A 16,431-nucleotide genomic window follows, 5' to 3' on the forward strand; every position below is an offset into this window, starting at 1 on the left:
CAGCTTGTTAGCGCCCGCCGGCCGGCATGTTTACGACGGCACTCTGGCCCGCCGCCCGGCCTCAGAGTCGTCGGCTTCCCTTCCGGAACGCCGTTAAGCTAACGGCGGCCCGCCTGGCCGGGTGGCGCCTCGTATACATTCCGCTGACCAAGTGTTGCTTTCAAGGCCAAATGTGCGCTTTGTCCTCAGACTACCTCGAGACACTCGGAGGCTAACCTCCAGTTGGCATTTGGACAAACTTGCAGTTGTTTACGCCAAACAAATAACCTCGGGCTGCTTGACCGAGTCCAACAGATCCTTCTGCAAACAATCGGGCGATTCGAAAATTGTTCAAATAAATAACCTCGGGCGAGACGAACCATCCGCTGCCGCCTTGTGATGGCAAAATGACAAGCGCTTTACGGGACCCTCAAAACAAACTTTGTGCTGCTTTTCCTCTTGCGAGACGGACGGCAATTTAGCACTTCGGGGGGGGGGATGAAAGCCGCTTCGGTGTTACAAGACGACCCATCCGATTGGGTCAGACCGGGCCTCCCTTTTTACTGGCCCAAGATGACAAAGCGGGTCCGATAAAAAGGGGCGACCATTTGACCTTTTTATTTTTCCCAGCTTTTGCTCAAACACGGACGGAGCCCGTTAGCCCAGCGGCTAAGCTGAGCCCACGCAGATTGTAGCTTCAACTGGAATGTCATTTTAGTGCACTGGACATTTGATGGCAAGTCATCAAACCTGAGCGCAATGTCGGACAAAAACTCCAAATGTTTGCGAATGAGACGGAAACGGAAATCTTTCTTTTCTGCCAGGACTTTTGCGGGTCTCAAATTTCATGCGGCACAGTAAAACCGGCTTGCAAATTACAGAAGCAATGCCAGACTTTACCAAGAAGTTTAGAAGGACCCGAAGATGAGCACTTCAGAGCAAAATGGCTGACTTTGTGTATCTATTGCTTGAAGGGGTCGCCGTCCGTCCCTCTCGTACGAGCTCGGGCCAGTGAAGCACTTGAAAGGCCCAAATCGCGGCCATTGAGGAGCCGTCGTGACGAGGTGAGCGAGCCAGCGAGCGAGCGAGCGAGCCAGCGAGCGATCGAGTGAGCGCCGCCCGCCCATCCGCCCGCCCGCCCGCCCGCCCGACTAGGTGATGGCAATCACAGCCCAATCGCTCCTCTCTTTTTTTCCTCCCGGCTCGAGCCGGTGCCGAGAATCGGCGGCGGCGTCCCGACGACTACCAATTAGCGCCGTGTCCAAATACATTAAAAGTCATCCGCCGTGCCAAGCGGCCAATTAGTCAGGCCCAAAACGACGACCCTATGGGAGCACGCTGGCCTCTTGGGGGGCGGGGTCACTCTTGCGTGTGCGTGTGTTTGGGTCGAGTACAACTGGACCCTTGATCAGAACACCCACGCGGCCACAAAACATCATTTGAAATCCTAAGCCAGGCTTGGAGGCCCAAACCACAAAGTCAAAAAGCCTGGCATGTTTTCCGTTGAGCCAAATGCGTCACGTTGTTTTTCGCACGCTCAGTCGACTTTGTCGCTCTCGTCAACACGTTAGGAAAATTGGACCGCCGGCGTCAAAGCGCACTGGAAAGAAAGCAGGCTGGGCCGGCGCCATGGAAACCAGCATCTTGCGTAGCATCTGTCGCCATGACGACGCTAAAAAACCCAAATGAGCCGCTCGGACGGACGTTTGAATGGTGAGCAGTGTGCGTGACACACAAAGAAATTCTTATTTGTGACGATTAAAAGAAAAATGTGAAACCTTGACATTTTCACAGACGGAATATTTGGACACGTGATGTGTTTTTGTAGCTCCCCCCAAGGCCAAAAGGTGCTGTTTGAGTCCCAAAAAAATGTGAAGATCCAATAGAACCGGCAACAACATCAATTTTAAAATTGTGATATGCCCCATCGAGTTGTAAGAAAGGAGATCAATATCCATATGTATATGTGTATGTATATATATATATATATAAATAATATATTATATATTAGTTATATAATATATATTAGTTAAACTAAAAAATGTATTTGTAGATTGTTATCGCATGTTTCTTCCATTGCACCCAAATATGAGCCCCCCCCCTCAAAAAACCCCCAAAAACCAGCACTTGATCGCAAATCAGCTGAGCTACCGCCAAGTTAAAAAAAAGTGAGAGAAAAAAAGTCCAATATTTTTCTATGACTCCTCGTTAGTAAAAGTCATCCTTGTGTTGCATTCAGGGTCCGCCGATGCCAAAGACGTGCACGAATGCACTCCAAGCACCCGGAGGCTTTACACGCAAATTAGAAATGGTCTCATTTAGCTGTGCAAACGCGTGTGCGCGCGCGCGTGCGTGCATGTGTGCGTGTGTGTGTGTGTGTCCTCGGGGCTTGTTAACGACTAGCATTAATGAAGCTCCCTATCTGCGCTCCACACACACACACACACACACACACACACACACACACACACACACAACATGGAGAAACAACATTTAATGGAAAAAAACATATGTGCCTGTCTCAATTTAATTGTACGTACTTGCTTTGCGGGTGTACTGTATCTCTTTTACACGCGCACGCACGCGCACGCATGCAGCAAGTGGCCACCCATGGCAGACACTTCATTAGGTACTCAATGGAGCCAAAGTAAAATGGCGCTTACACAATGCTGACTTTTGACTAAGGCTTACTAAAGTTGTCGTTTGATGGAGCGGATTGCATTTTTGTTGGAAAAGTCTGGAAAATAAAATGAAATATGCGCTGTGGTGACCATTGGGATAGTCCTGCCAGAAAAGTCAACATTAGTTCCTCAAGTGTTTTAAATGCAAAAAACGGTCAAAAAGTAATGATTTCATCGAAAAATCTCATCATTTAGAAAAACGACAACAACATTTCAGAGCTAAGTCAAAAAGAGATGACAAACAACTGTACAACAATTAATTTAATGGACTTGCTATTCTTGAAATGAAAACAAAATCATAGCACAAAAGGCAAGCAATGGCGGCGGTTAGCGTTTCAACCAGCAGCTAGCATGTTAGCCAGCAGTAAAATGAAAAAAGTTCTGCTAAAAGTTTGTGAGGCGTGCTGCCTAAGTGGGTCTGGTCTTTAGAGGCAGCAGGCTGCGAAGGCAAGGCAAGGCAAGGCAAGGGAAGGAAGGAAGGAAGGAAGGAAGGAAGGAAGGAAGGAAGGAAGGAAGGAAGGAAGGAAGGAAGGAAGGAAGGAAGGAAGGAAGGAAGGAAGGAAGGAAGGAAGGAAGGAAGGAAGGAAGGAAGGAAGGAAGGAAGGAAGGAAGGAAGGGGCTGCTTGGTTTGGGGCACATGACAAGACGAGGAGAGTCCATTCGGGGTGCCGAGGGCGGCCGCGGCCATCGGGGAGCGGGCTGCCGACGAAATTGGAGCAAAATCAAAAAAAGACGAGCGCTGACAGCCTATCCTTCAAAAATATATAAAAAAATGTTGGGTTCTCTGCTTTTGCGCTCACTGATGAAGAGAAGTGCTTTTTTCCCCAAATGATCCTCAAGTACGTTTACAAAAGCACTGCTGCTGAGAGGACAGAGAATTGGGGGGGAAAGCTTTAACATAATAAATATGTCAACACGTGTTAGATGGACAACACAAAGGACAGTGTTGAAAAGGCTACCGTCTATTTTGGAGGGGAAAAATGTTTTGATGTGATATTATATTGCTTGCATTTAGTCATTTGCGCTCATATTGTAGCATAACGGTAGCTATGGGTACCTTGGGACAATAGCAATATGTTGTTGCAAAATGAGCTCTTTTGTACTTTTTATGACGATATGGTAGTGATTCATATCCATATAACGAAAGCATCTTTGATTTTGATTCGCGGGACGTATTAGCCGCACCGTATAAGCTGCTTGATTGCATGGATTGCCCTACATTAGCATCAGTTCCCTTCAAAGCAATAAGCAAGAACAACAACGTGAGAGGTTTCACGCTCATCAACAAAGTCTACACCGGTTGAATTCTTTAACCAAGTGTTAATCACGAAGCCGCTTGATGAACCCACGTGTGTGAATATAGGCACGCCCGCCCGCCCGCCCGCCCCATGAATTATTCAGCGTCCTAGGCATTATCGCTTGACGGGCCCGTCATTATTTTTTGGGCCGCTTCATTAAGCCAGTGTTTGAAGTACACGTTAGCTTAGCATGTGTCCTCGGGCTGGCCACGTGCCATAAAAGTCCCGATGATTCATGCATCGTGACTTGAGCGAACATTTGTTGTTCTCACCCAAAGAGCCCAACAAAAGCAGTCTTGACTAAGAAATAAGAAGCACTCATCATACATACTAGCTGTCAAAGATTGAGTGTGCTCGCTGCATGCTCGCTGCGTGCTAGCTCCAACAAATGCTGATAAATGTGGCAAATTGAAATTTAAATAAATGCGTGCGTGTATGCGTGTGCGCGTGTACCCTAGTGCACCACAGGGTATCATCCATCCTGATCTCATGTGGACTGCGAAGCTCGCTAAGCTTTCCCCGATCAGCGGCCGCATAAACACTGCGATGTGTGTGTGTGCGCGCGTGCGTGCGTGAGCGAGCGTGTCGTTATCTCTTGCCGCTACAATAAACTCACAGTCTGTGTGGCCCCTTGAGAAACGGGAAAGGGGAGAAAACGAGATCAAGAGTAGCTGGCCAACTCTGCTACGGTGGATATGGCTCCAAAGCACCAGCGTGCAGCGGGGAGGGCTTCCAAAGCAGTTTGCAATCATAGCTAAATCACAGAAGGTACGTCACCACAGCAAGCGGCTGTGACTAGTCGATTCATCTTGACAAATCAAACAGAAATTGTCTGTAACAGGTCACAAATCTATGCTGAGGCTCCTTCTTCCTGCGGTTAGCAAACAATCTGCTTAGCATCTCAAGCAGCAATCCAAGCATTCGACCTGGGCCGGAGTCCAGTCAGTGCGGTGGATATGGCTCGAAATCTGGAATTTTCCAGCAAACCGTAACAAGCACAGCACGTTAGCTCTTCAAATGGTACTGCAACGTTTTTTTTTTTTGTTTTTTTTTCTTGGCGCGCGGCCGCCAAGACAAATCGGACCAATGTCAATCCATTTAGCGGCTGACCTTTGGCCGAATGGCTATAGCTAGCACACGCGCGCATAGCTAGCATATTCCAAAGTTCTCGACTGTCAAACGTGTCCATCTCCATTTCCAATCGGAGGCGGGATGTTTGACGTCGGGGGCTACGTCGGAGGTCCAAACGGTAGCGCAAAGGCTAAGGCGGCAGTCGAGGTCGCCAGTCAATGCTCTTTTAAAAAAGCGAATGGCTTCGTTTGCCGCCGTCTCCAGGCGAGCCTCCCAAATGCCATCAGCAATCGGGGAAAACGGCTCGGGCGAGCGAGCGAGCGAGCGAGCGAGGAGGGAGAAAGAAAAGCTCGTCTTTGAAGGTGTCGCTCGAGGAGGTCGTGAAGATACGGAAACACACTCGGGACTGGCGCCGACACACGGCGTCAAAAAAGACAAAGCAGACAAAGGAAGGAGGAGACAGCAAGTGTCAAACGCAGATTTGCGGCAGATAAGCAGGAAAAAAAGAGCTTGGATTGCGACTTGAATAGACAACTCAAAGATAGACAGACTTGAAAGACCAAGAGAAGCCAGACTTTTTTTCTTCAAATTTTTGCACGACTTTTGGGAGATTACCTGAAAAGCTTTGTGTATTATATCGGATCGAGTTGGCCTTAATGAGTCAACGGTTCTGTCAAAGAAACTGAAAATGTTGGATTGCATTGGGAAAAAGTGTCACCCCTTTTGTCATTTTCTCCTTCTCGCCATCCCTGAACCTTTTTAATAATAAAGCGGCTCATCCGTCCGTCTCTGGCACGCTCCCGCAGGATTCACTCACGGGTCCGCTTTAATGAGATTAGCATGGCTAATGCCTCCTCCGCTCGCTCGCTCGCTCTCTCTCTCGCCGCGGGACGGAGGAGGGATCGTAAGCCCCGCCCCCTGGCGGCGAGCGTTAGCGCGGCTAACTAACACGAGGCGACGGGGAGCAGCCGGCATGACGACATCCGCTCCTACGAGCCGGCCTTGATCGATTTCACTCATTAAATGGGACCGTGTTGATTTATTAGCCAAGCAAAGAAACTAATAAATGGTCGCGTACATCACGGCTATATTTATGAAGAAAGAAAAAAAAAACCATTTGAAGAGCTAACGTGCTGTGTTTGGTTACGGTTTGCTGGAAAATTCCAGCACTTTGGACAGCGGCAAAATAGCCCCGCCCACTTTGCCGGGCGACTTCAATCTGTAATCATGGGGGAGATATTTCCAGTTGTTGACTCGCATCACGGCAGCCATCATTTACTGTAACCATTTGGGAGGGCCTCTGTTGAATATTCATCAGCCGCTTTGCATAATATTAGCATAAGCCAGCCAACTAAATACTACATCGGAGAGCCACGCGCACGCCAAAGCTTTACTGGGGGAATGAATAGGAATTCAGTCAAACATAAATAGAAATACTGCGAGGCTCAAAGGCGCTAATGAAGGAAAAGAGGCCTATTTGCAGATAAGCGGCGGCGGCAGCGTGTTCAAGGTGAAGCCACCTCTGCGTTTATTTCTTAGCGCAGCATTTTCTTCACCGTGGACGACCTCGGCACCCAACCAAGTCCACGGGCCCCGAGTTGAAACCGGCTCCGAGCGTCTCGGGGGTCAACTCGTCGGGCCCGAATGACGCCGGCGGCCCTTCGAGGAGCTCGCTCCACCGAGCGGCCCGCCCGTCTGCCGTGGCCTCCAATTCAGAGGGGTCGGCTTTAAATTGCTCGCACCGTCATTTCCTGTTTGGGTCGTCTGCAGCGGCCCGTCCGCAGAACCAAATGAAATATTGAAGGCCGTTGTCACGCAAACGCCTCGAGACAGAGTTTGATTTAAATGGCTATTATCGTGAGACACACTTTCCGCCGTAAAAGAACTTGACACAAATAAGCCCAAATGCCTTTTCTCTGACAGGTGGCGCCGAGCGACGGACGGGAGAAATGACTTCAGAAAAAAAGAAAGAAATCCAATAAAAAGCAGCCACCGCTGTCCGTCGAACAATACAGAATTGGCCTCTTTATAGTGGCTCGTTTGATCTTAATGAGTTTTTCAACTCCCGAATTAGCTCGGCTTTCGTTGGCCGTCGACGGGGAAAGAGCAAAGTCGACGCTGACAAAAGTTGCCCGCTGATAAGCGTGCAAAGTTTGCTTTTCATGATTTGAGCGAGAACAAAAGATGGCAATTGATTTGTCTTCTTCTGCCATTCTCACTTTGCACAACATGTCACGTTTCGGCGCGCACCCATTAGCCACACCAAGCCAGTCTTGGCTTGGCGACCACCAGCAACGTCCTGAGCGAGCTTTTCCTCCGAGCCGAAGCCGCAACGAGAGCGGGAAGTCTCGGGAGCTGACGGAGAGACGGAGGAGTCGTTAGTCATAAAAGTCGGATGACAGCCGAGCCGGGTCGGGTCGGGCCGAGCCGGGTCGGGCCGAGCCGGGTCGGGCCGAGCCGGGCGGGCGGCTGAAGATAAAAATCAAATCAATGCCAGAGTGAAATGAAGCAGACGGCGACCCGCGCCTAATTGAAAAGAGGCTTCTGGTCAAATAGGTCCAAACATTCAACCAGGAACTCTAAAAAGCAGATTAGCCACGGCAAATTAGCCGCTAACTGATGAAAGACGGCCAGGGAGATTAAAGTTGGTGGAACCCCTCCTATCCGTCTTCAATATAAAACCGCAGATGATGGCTACAGTAAAAAAAAAAAAAAAAAAAAAAAACCTTTGCGCTCTCTCTCGTCATCCCACGCTAACCTCGCGACGGCAGCTGATCCGTGCAAACATTTTCCCACCGGCAGAAAAAAAAATGTCGGAAATAGTTTCTCTCCCGCCCGGGAGAATGTCAGCGGCGGCACGTACGAAGGTCAACGGCGACACGGGCGGCCTCTGCGTTTTTCTTTCTTTCTTTCTTAAACGCCATCTGCATTTCGATCCTTAAAGTAAAGGTTAGGGCGGCCGAGCAGGTATAAAGGAAGGCGGGAGCACAATCGCCGCTAAATGTCAGCTTACCGACCACAAAAACGCAACGTGCGCATCGTAATTCCACGCAACTCAAAGCAGTTGTATCTCAAATCATCGTTCCCCACTCAAATGAATGGAAATGCCATTCATCTGTCCAAAAAGGCTTGGGATAAGGACATTGTATCTCCCAAAAACTCAGTCATCTACAGTCCTTTTGTTGCAGAGGATAAAGAATAAACGCCTTTCTGCATGTAGCAGATTGTCTGACTACTTGCGTTGCTGCAACATGCGTGTTTCGGTTCCTTTTTGCACGATAAACCAAACAAGTCCAAGTAAAACCATCAATTATTGATGCGAACCGCTGCCTTGCACAATAGAGGCAAAATAACCAAGCAAATTTCCCTTCCACAAGCCAAAACGAGAAGACGTAAAAAGGCAGCTGGCGGGTGCAATGAAGGGAATGCACCACCATCCAAAATAAACAACAACAACAACAACAACAAGCACCACCTCAAACTAAACAGGCCTGCCTGCCTGCCTGCCTGCCTGGCTGCCTGCCTGCCTGCCTGCCTGCCTGCCTGCCTGCCTGCCTGCCTGCCTGCCTGCCTGCCTGCCTGCCTGCCTGCCTGCCTGCCTGGCTGCCTGCCTGCCTGCCTGCCTGCCTGCCTGCTGTCAAGCAAACAAATGGCCAAGGCAAAGAACGAGCGAAAGAAAGAGAGCCGCTTAGATCGGGGCCAAAACAAATGAGCCAAAATGATGTTTTGATCCGGCAGTCAGCTGGAGGCCAACATCCATCAGCGGGCGGGAGATGGATATTATGGGATGGAGGCAGGGGGCGGAGCAAGCAGCGAGGCAGCAACATGAATGAGGGAGACTATTTGCAGCTGTTGACGACGCAAATCCATCAAACGACGGAGAGCCGACATTGGACAAAGTGATTTTTACAAAAACATCACGTTTGGTACAGGATCCTTTCTCTTGAAAATTGATCGCAACTAAAGGTGATTTCGACCAAGCATAAAAAAATGCTTTCATCAAAGACTCCAATGTTAAAAAAAATACAACCAAAACAAAAGCTCTCATCAAAGACAAAAACATGGATTCTTTTTTGTTTGTTTATTTAGTTGCCCATTGAAAATGTTGGAAGGCTTGCAAGTGTCTTTGATGTTGACAAAATATGAGCCAACATAAAAGACCCATTTAGGTGTACACAATGAAGGGCTTTTTTTTTGGTTTGTTTTTGGTTCCAGCCAAAGACTCCAAAGTGTCACGAATGTTTAAACAAAACATGAAAAATCATTTTAGGAAACCAACAAACGAGAAGCAAATGCGAGTCGTGCAGCCATTCAAATCCCTTTTGGTCCAATTAAGCGCTTTTGTGTTGCACTTTTTGTCAAAGGCGCTCGCTCACCTGAGATGGCTGCCGCCGCCGCCGCCGCCGCCGCCGCCGCCGCATTTATTGCTCTTGCCACATGCAAAGTGTGTTGTTTGGATTTTTTTTTTTACTGCTGCTCCTTTAGTAGGTGAACCACGGCTATTTTGCTTCCTAAACACACTTGAGGGAGAAGCCGAGCACATTTGGAGGCTCACTATACGGGTCCGGAGCGGACGTGCCCGGCCCGGCCCGGCCCGCCGCGGCTTGCTGCATTAACTGCAAAGTGCCACTTGGACTTCTGCGCCGTGTCGTGACTTTGGGAACCTCGAGAGGTGGGAAAGGGACATTCGGTTTGTCGAGACTTCAAATATAATATAATCAAATATAATAATTCAGATATGATATAATATAATATAATAAGATATAATAAGATATAATATAATAAGATATAATAAGATATAATATAATATAATCATATCTTGTTGTTGTTGCGGCAAGCCGGCCGGCTCCCTGCGTCTCCGCAATCTCCGCGAAATGGTCGCCAGCCAAGCGCGTTGGCACGCTCGGCCCGCGCCGGCAGCCAAAACGCCGGCAGGGGCGTCGGCTTGGGTGGCGGATGTGGTGGGCGGCGGCCGCGGGGCATCCCACCAATAACAACAACAACAACAACAACAAAGAGAGCGCTGGCAACAAGCTTACAGTGCTGACCGACAAATGCTAGCAGGTCATCGCGCTGACATTTGAAACCTTTGAAATTCCACTTCCTGTCCTCCCTCCCTCCCTCAAGCGAGCGGCGGTCGCCAAGGCGCCGCACTCAACGCACAACTCAAACCTCCACATGGAAGTGACTGACGTGCAGATTCGCATTCGAGGTGTGACACTGAAATGTGTGTGTGTGTGTGTGTGTGTGTGTGACCTGGCACAGCGCGTGTGTGGGTGTATCATGAGTTCCTGTTGTCGCACTTCAGTCGTCAGCATGTGACTGTAAATGTTCACGCGCACGCACACACTGGGGCATCATTCAAACAATATGATAGTTAAGGTCTACAATTAGGAGAGGTATAATACGTAGGTCATGGATTCACGTACAACGAACGGATTAGTTCATTGATCGATGGGTAGCCGAGTCATGGTTTCGATTGCAATTTGCCCAAAACGTTTGCGTTTCATCTGGTCAACACTCTCCAATCTCCGTCATCCTCCGCAAAAGCCCAGCGATGATATGAGTTCAAGGCAAATAAATGCTTTGTAATGGCGTTGGCCGGCCGAGCGCTGACAAGAAAGGCGCTCTCGGCTCCGGCGGCCATTGACAGCTTGAGAATGGAAAGGTTTCTTCCGCTGACCCAAAAAGAAAACAAAAATAAGTTGCGCCGAAAACTAAAAACCTTTCCACCCCCAAGCCGCCTGGCCTTTGACAGCCTTCAAAATACAAAGAAATCCAGAAAGGCCGTTGAGACTTTCCTCCAGAACCAAAAGATGCTTGTTTCTTATTGGAGCACGTGTCCTTAATGAAGTGTCCGCCGAGTGGCGCTCATGAAGCCGCTTTGATTCTTCAGAAAGAAGCAAAGTGACGGCGCCATCAGTGGAGATTTCAAACAAGCTGTCGCTCCAACAAGATCATCAATATCAACTTTTCACTTCTCACATGCACACACAAAAACACACGCTTGTGTATTTAGAGAACTTTGCTTGCATTCATTAGTTGGACGCACCCAACACAAACACACACACACACACACACACACGCACACACACACACACACACACACACACACACACACACAACACTTGAATGCACACAGGATGTGCTGACATTACACACAAGAACAAACGCAACATTTGCATTCTGCTGATTCCTGGATTTCCTCTGACTTTCACAAGTACGCACACAAACACACACACACACACACACACACACACACCTGAGTGTGGGCCCTCCTTTGCCTTGTTGCTCTCCTCTACTTGGTGTCGCTACTATGCTAACTAGCCCACTAGCATTGGGCCGTGAAGTCAGACGTGCTGAACGTCCCAACTGGCATTTTGTGCCAAATGTCGCCAAGACAAACATTTTCAGCTTTTGCTCAAACCATCATGTTTGCTTGCTTTGCTTCTAGATGTCGATGGACGGATGGACGGACGGACGGACAGACGGACGGACGGAGGGCTTCTTTGAATCAGATTGAGAATCGAATCCATATAACATGGTAGTATAGCTGCGGGCTAGCGAGTCGCACGGAGTCTTGAAATCACTGATGCTTAGCTAGGACGTTTTAGCCCACATTCAGTTAGTTCTTGTGCTTTTATTTTTTCGTTTTATCCCAACAACATTATTCCTCCGAGTTTCACACACCATTTTGGTGCGAAGAGACATTTCTCATTGGATTTATAGCCTCCATTTATCTTCTTCTCAGTTTGCACAGTGAGCTCGTAAAAGGAGCTCCCGGAGCTTCTGTCCGCCCGGCCGGCCGGCGTGTGCCGCTAAGAGCCACGCTTTATTCCGCCGCGTCTCTTTCAGCCGTCGCGTCAAATAAATGGCGGCTCGGGCGGCGCCGCGGTGGACGCCGTTAGCGTCAGCTGCTGTGGAACATATTGCCCGCCAATAAGCCAGAGGAGGTGTTCACACCGCAGAATCAAGTGGGAGGGGATACAAAAACTGTCGACTCAGCGCTGCACTTTGGTGTAGCTAAAGCATTGAGCATCTCACCTCTTGAGCGCGCGCGCGAGCAAACGTACGCTTTGCATCAGCAGTCACAACTGCTACGCAGATAGATGTTCCGTTCTTTGGCTTTTCAACTCGTTTGCCTGCATACACAGGCGACCGTTGAACGCCGGCGGCGTGTGCTAGCATGCTAACACGCCCGTCGGCTTCCCTCCAACACACAAAGCGTGTCGGAGCACCTTGACGGGCAATTCATTCAAATCAGGTCGCCTGGCAACACATCAAAGATCTCCTTGGCGCGCGTGGTCAATTGAGAAGGCCGACGGCTTGCAAGACGCATCCGAGACGACACGGTCCACCACGAACATCACGCCACCACTTCAAGCCTCACGTTTGACTGATGCCAATGCCCGAGGGGTTGCCGAAAAGGCGCTGACTTGTTGCATGACGAATGTGAGAAGTTTGGACATAAAAGCGAGAAGGCAGCGGCGGCAGCGGGATCCCCCTGGTGACCAACGGTGGTGGCCAAACATCATGAAATATTGATGGAGGCGTCCGGGAAAAAGACAGAATGTGTGAGCGAGTGCCAGGCTGCGGGAAATCAAAGCAATAACAAGACACGGCGCTCACAGTCAGGATGAAAAGCCGAGGGGATAAACAATAGCTAGCAATGAAAACTTTACACGGGAAGAGGAGACTCTGTAAAGAGCCGACGTACGCGCATGCCTTTACGACATCGCATTTTAGGTCGCCACTAGCGTGGTTAGCAAGCTAGTAGGCTAGTTATGGAGTCTACGTTGAAAAAGCACCAAACGCTCATTTATAGAGAGACCACGGAAACTTGAGCTCAACGTGAAATCCGGCTTTTCTCACTGACATTAAAAATCAAATGCTAACGTGCTAATGAGCGTGGTTAGCACCGGAGACCTTAAATCACCAGATGCTGCTAGGCTAATTAGAGAGGATAACGCAGACGCTCGAGTTCTGAAAATAAATCTCCCTTCTCTTTACGACAGCACTGATTGCTTAAATGAAATGATGATCATGTAGCAAGAGCTAGTTGGCTATCTAGCACGCACGTGGAGCGATTTGAATTCAATAAAGCAACTGTGCTTTTGCTAGCAACATTAAGTAGCACAGTTAGCCCCTCTCACTGGGATTGCTCTTCCTAGCCTCCTCCATCACGGACGCATAAATTGATAGCTCGCTTTTTCGAACTTCCTCTCTTAATTGTCAGGAAAGCGATTCCTTATCGGCTCCGGAGGCTTTGCGGGGATCCCGGAAAATCCCGGAGGCCGCTCTGGTCTGTATGTGTGCGCGCAAGCGTGCGCACGCGCCTGCGCGCATGTCAAACAAATGAAGACGAATGGCGGCAGAGTCCCGCGCCATGCTTCAGCACGTAATAACCAACAATAGAGCGATGGAGGAAAAAGCTCATGGTAGGTATTATTCACCGGTGGGAAACAATGAAGTCAAACAATGAACAAATGGGAGCACGGCCGTCGCTCCAAACAACCCTCGGGCAGGCGTCGTGATGGCTCGTTAAGGAGTAGGTTGACAAACGAGGCTAATTTTCGGAGCGCATTCCTGGCAAGTAGATGCTCTTCTGGTAAGGTGCATATAGGCTAGCGAGCGAGCTAGCTGCCACCTAGCCTAGCTAGCTAGCCAGGTGGGAGCAGTTTGTAAATTGCCAGATAGGTCAGAAAAAATAATGGTTCTGTTGGTTGAGTCGGTCAGTCCAGGTATGTTGTGTACGGCAGGTGCCATCGGAATAATCAAAAAGGGTCTTACTTTCTCCATCAACAGTCGCCCGCTTGTCCTTGGGATTCTCACACTTCATATATCATTATTATCCCATCATCATTAGGATTATTATATATTTATAGCCTTACCAAGTCACACTATAATATCTGTAGCATGCCGCGCTCTCCCTCAGTGCCCTTGGAGCCTGCCTTCCTGAGCGTGAGTAATCCACAACCGATTAGCCATTCTTGCCTCTAGCCTAGCGACCCCCCCCCCCCCCACACACACACACACACAAACTTTAAGATGTTAATGCCGCCTAAATAGGATTCATTCTTGGTTTTCCTCATCTCGCAGTCAACCAATCACAAAGCACTTTGCATCGAGCACATCGCAGTCGGCGCAAATGCTAACGCTAATGTTAGGCTAACTAGACTTGATTTCTTTGCGATAGCTCACTTTGCTTGGCTTAGCTCGTAGCAGCTGAGGCCGTGGGGCCCGCCGACTCAAGCGCATTCAGACGGATGCAGCGGCCGCCCGCAATTAGCGCATCGATTGCGAGCAAATGGATTCAAACGGAGACTGGCTCTGCCGTGCCAGTGAGAAAATGGGCGGTCATTTCTCACTTTCTTGCCGTTAAAAGCGTCCGAGGTGCTCGTTGGGAGCGCGCGCCTTCAATACTTTTTCACTCCGACAACAAGCCCAAAAGCTCGTTAACTGGAAAGCCTCATTTGATTTGAAACTGGACCTGAACGCCGAGCCGAGCTCTTTTCAAATCTTAAAGCAGGTCTGAACGCGCAACTTGAAGGCAGGCCGATTATCTGTTTGAAAGCCCAGATGCAAACAAACTCTTCTTGGCTCCAAAGTCTAGCCTAAATGCCCAACAAAACCTGCAGTGAAATGTGTCTGCACGTTTGGAACCCGAACTCAGCCTTCTTAAGCCCTCATTTTGGGCTCCTAACTCAACAGAACTCGGAAATCCTGATTTGAACTTAGTTTGAAACCTTAAGTGAAACTTGAGACCCAAACCCTGGAGGTCCAAAGCATCTGATGCCTGCGTCGCTTTCTATCCATTCCAAAGCTAATTCCAATCTGCTTTTCTTTTCTCTTTTTTTATGGTGTGTGCGAGAGGCTATCTGAGCCCAGCAGAGCTTGTTGAAGACAAGCTGCACTTCATGCAAGGATGGATGCTGCACCCTGGACTGTCAATTACCAGAATCTCTACTCAGCCAGAACCCCGCTTGGCTGAGTCTGCCAGCCAGCCAGCCAGCCAGCCAGCCAGCCAGCCAGCGTGTGCGTGCGTGCGTGCGTGCGTGCGTGCGTCTTCCTTTAGGCCAAGCTCATTTTTGCCCATTTTTCCATCTGCGCTGACATCCATCAGCTTCTCCTCCCGTCAACCTGCCGCCGCGACTGCTGTGAGATTTAAAGAAAAGGCTGGCCAATCGGGCCCACGGCGCCTCAGCCCGCTTTTAATGGCGCAGAAAATTAAATGAAGTCAAAGTCGGCCGGAGAAAAATGACGCTGATGCAGGATGAAGAGGGTGACGACTTGTTGAACGATTAAATGCTCGCGATGACCGTAAGCCAACTATAAAAAAAAACAAATAAAAATGCAAAACTTTTATAATTTAAAAAGTAAAATTTCGACACGCAAACAACTGTTGTCTGTTTCAAGTAAGATTGAAAAGCGCAATATAGTCTTTCCTTCTCAGCTGATTGCAAAATCTTAGCATTTTGGAATCACTTCAAAAAATGTTGCAATTAAATAACATTTGAATGATTGTGAAGAACTTTGTGATCAGGTCATTAGAGAGGGGGGGGGGGGGGGAACAACTATTCGTTGATCAACGAAGCATCTTCTAATGTGGACTCCATTTTGTAGCCACGCGTGAAAACGCTCAACTTCCAAGAGAGAAGCGTCTTGATTTGTAAGAAAGTAAAGATGATCACCGCTTGGTGCCAAATAAATTCATTTGATGACATCAAAATCCCGCTGGGGATGTCATTTGGACGGGCACGCACGCACGCACGCTCGCTCGCTCGTTCGTTCACGCAGGCAGGCAGGCAGGCAGGCAGGCAGGCAGGCAGGCAGGCAGGCAGGCAGCCAGGCAGCCAAGCAGCCAGGCAGCCAGGCAGCCAGGCACATCAGCATGCAGGAGGAGGCAGCGCTTTATGGATGAGCCCATCCCTAAATGGGATGCGCGCTCACACTCGCACTGTCTGCATGCTGCTTTGGGCTAATGTGACTTTGCAAAAAAGTTTTTTTTTTTCTTCTTCAAATGATTCTTATTTCCCCACGCACACTTTACACGTGCCTTCCGGTTACCGTGGCCGTTTCAGAATGGCCGCGAGAAGACTTGAGGAAAACTTTTGTTGTCCTCGTCCCAAATGCATGAGGACACACAGCAACAAATGCGCGTGCATGTGTGCATGTGTGTGTGTGTGATCTTCCCACGCAGCCGCCTGAATAATTGAAGCATCATTTAAAGTGAACGTCGGTGGAAAGCGGCCATGAAAGCAAGCGTACGTCTGTCAGGATAGGCCTGGCCTGGCCTGGCCTGGCCTGGCCTGGCCTGGCCTGGCCTGGCCTGGCCTGGCCTGGCCTGGCCTGGCCTGGCCTGGCCTGGGCTGGGCTGGGCTGGGCTGGGCTGGCCTGGCCTG

The 16,431-nt window shown here is 49.3% G+C and overlaps 1 protein-coding gene across 7 annotated transcripts in view; it reads right to left on the reverse strand.

Moving 5' to 3' along the window:
- LOC148399932 (protein phosphatase 1 regulatory subunit 29-like) overlaps positions 1-16,431 on the reverse strand; it is a 47,305-nt gene that overhangs the window by 26,065 nt on the left and 4,809 nt on the right. The window lies entirely within an intron of this gene.

This window comes from Syngnathus floridae, chromosome 4 (genome assembly GCF_059516105.1).
Source record: "Syngnathus floridae isolate MCC-2025c chromosome 4, RoL_Sflo_1.0, whole genome shotgun sequence".
NCBI classification, from domain to species: Eukaryota; Metazoa; Chordata; class Actinopteri; order Syngnathiformes; family Syngnathidae; genus Syngnathus; species Syngnathus floridae.